This window comes from Penaeus vannamei, chromosome 3 (assembly GCF_042767895.1).
Source record: "Penaeus vannamei isolate JL-2024 chromosome 3, ASM4276789v1, whole genome shotgun sequence".
In the NCBI taxonomy this organism is placed as follows: Eukaryota; Metazoa; Arthropoda; class Malacostraca; order Decapoda; family Penaeidae; genus Penaeus; species Penaeus vannamei.
This window is the reverse complement of record NC_091551.1, coordinates 1,899,618-1,902,117: the sequence shown is the minus strand read 5'-3', so window position 1 is coordinate 1,902,117 and position 2,500 is coordinate 1,899,618. Positions and strand designations below refer to the sequence as shown.

At 33.7% G+C, this 2,500-nt stretch overlaps 1 protein-coding gene across 6 annotated transcripts in view; it reads right to left on the bottom strand.

Moving 5' to 3' along the window:
- The window catches only part of LOC113804949 (phosphatidylinositol transfer protein vib), a 20,009-nt gene that overhangs the window by 16,843 nt on the left and 666 nt on the right, over positions 1 to 2,500 (bottom strand). The window contains exon 1 of one of the 6 annotated variants that reach the window (XM_070139664.1): positions 2,411 to 2,461. The exons of the other annotated variants lie outside the window; for them this stretch is intronic. The gene's annotated coding sequence lies outside the window, so the exon portion shown is untranslated. Of the gene's footprint in view, positions 1 to 2,410; positions 2,462 to 2,500 lie in introns of those variants that run through there. 6 annotated transcript variants of the gene reach the window in all.

Here is a 2,500-nt window from a genome sequence, read left to right as displayed (position 1 = left end):
TAGCTCCGGCCTCAACCAAATGTTCTCCCCCTTTCCTTTTATTTTTTTTTCTTCATCCCCTTCTTCTGTCCACATCCTGAAGTGTGAGAGCTGTGCTGAAAGGACAAAAGGCTAGCCTTGTCAGTCTTGAACAGCCTTCGTATTCCCTTTCCTCCTCCCTTTTTACCCTTTTCACTACTATACTAACCTACAGCGCTCTACAATCTTTGACATCTAACATATTTTGTCTTAATCATTATCTTTACCATCTTTAACACAATATTCCATCATAGTGCTGTATGACCTTTCCTTACCTATGGGTAAGGTTAGGCTTTGCCCCCAAGCCTCACCATATTATATCGACATTTTCAATATGCTACTAATGATGTTAGATATTGATGTGGCAGAAAACTTTCAACAAATAAATAAATAGTAATCATGTCAAATATTTTTTGCCATCCAGGGCCACTGGGTAAGAGATTAAGGTTTATATTGATAAAAAATATCAGATAATGTGAAATTAATCATATGAACTATGCATATTTGTTGGCTCTTTACCTAAAGTTAATATATCCTCTCAGTTAAATATAACATAACATTTATTTCAGATTTAAAAAAAATATATGAAAATAAACTGACCAATTTTTCATTTATCAAGTGAAAAATTTCCTTTGTCACATGCAATGTTAATTCTTCTGAAGAATTCCATTTACTAGCACATAACTAATAGAATAAATGCCAACTCTTTCATTTATCATGTCCAAAAAGGGAGTTTTTCTTATACTTCACTTCAAATTTCCTTGAAACTTGCTTTGATTTGTATTGCTTTGCCTAATATATAAAAGAAGAAACATAGTGGCCTCAGCTCAAGCATTCAAAACGAAATACAGCATTCTAGATAAATATAAGAACAGGATCAACATATATACCGAGAACAAGCAAAAACAGGATAGAACTTAAAAAACATTCCCTCTCTGTTATCATTACTACATTAACTATCCTGAGGTATCACTTCGCTGAATAAATTGCCAAGTTCTATCTTAAAAGAATATATTGTACATGGTGGAGGTTCGTTGACCTTTGCGGGAGTGTAGTCTCTAAGTCGCTATCCTTTTTAATATATTTGCACTTATCAATTTCTATGGCAGTTAATGTCAATCTGATTCCCTTATACTATAATATCACATATTTTTCAGCACATCATTACAGTCCTATTCTAGAGAATTACCATCTTAAAAGCTACAAATTTTATGTTATATTCTTACTTATACTTTGAAATAGCTAACTGCAATCTTACTGCACACTAATCCTCCATTTTCAATTGTATCTAACACTTTCTAAAAATATATTAATTCCTGATTCTGGGAATGTATATAATCTATCATAACGGAAAAACCATTCAAACATGGAATGTCTAGTTTCTGATAAGACAATATGAGAAAACAAGTAATAAATCAATATAATCATAAAAAGGCAACACACAACACAGTATTTGCCTAAAAATGAACTATACTGAAGGCAAAATCATGCTAGAGTCATAAGCAACACTAAATGGAAATGGAAGGAGAAACATTTATTCCAAAATCATCTCCGCTAAGTAATGGTACGGCCACAATTGCCTAATAACGACTGCTAACCTATGATCCACGTCCAACGCAGCAAAAGTAGAAAAGGCAAGAATGAGAATGAACATCAACACAGTGTAAGTGATGCATTTGACCGGTTTTGATCCTCTTTATGTCAGAAAAGCACGCATTTCTGATGAGTATATAATCGAAACTCGTCAAATACATCTGCACCGTGAAGTTAAGTCATTATCACTCAAATTGTTTCTATTGCTAACCTATGCTTCAATACCTCCAACCAGTGATACTAATTGCCTTCATACAAAGGCCAACAAATCTTTATCATGGAAGTCGTCATCTTCCCTGGCAATTCATGATCTCATACGAAACCAGTCCAAGCGCTTTCTTACAGAATAATCACGGCAAATGTTTGTTGGCCTTTGCTGGAGCACAAAACAGACATCACGGAAACTCTTGAGGCAAAGGTGTTCTGGAGAGTTGGTCATAGTTTAAAATGGTTATTGTATTTGTATTTCTAATTGTCCTAAAAGTAAACCAAAATATAAATAACATTCATAGATCAAAGGATAGTCTAGGATAACATAAACTTCTTACGAGGAAGGAAATATTTGTCATTCTAAAATACCATTATATTGCCCCATATGTCCTTAACTGAAACGGTAATAGAACAAAGCAGATAATGCACTTTCATCCAAAAAACAAGCCATGTAAATTGAAAACTCTGTATTCTAAACAGAACCCAACAAAACAGCTGTTCTTTTGGGACAAAGCAATTACTTGGCTTATAAGAAATACATTCTATACTAAAGGACATTCACAACACAACAATATCTTTCAAACTTAACCCCAGATAAGCCCATAGCACAAGAACAGCTGGAAGGAACGAATAGTGAATAAATATCAATACATTTATAACCCCCAAGATGTTTTGTAGG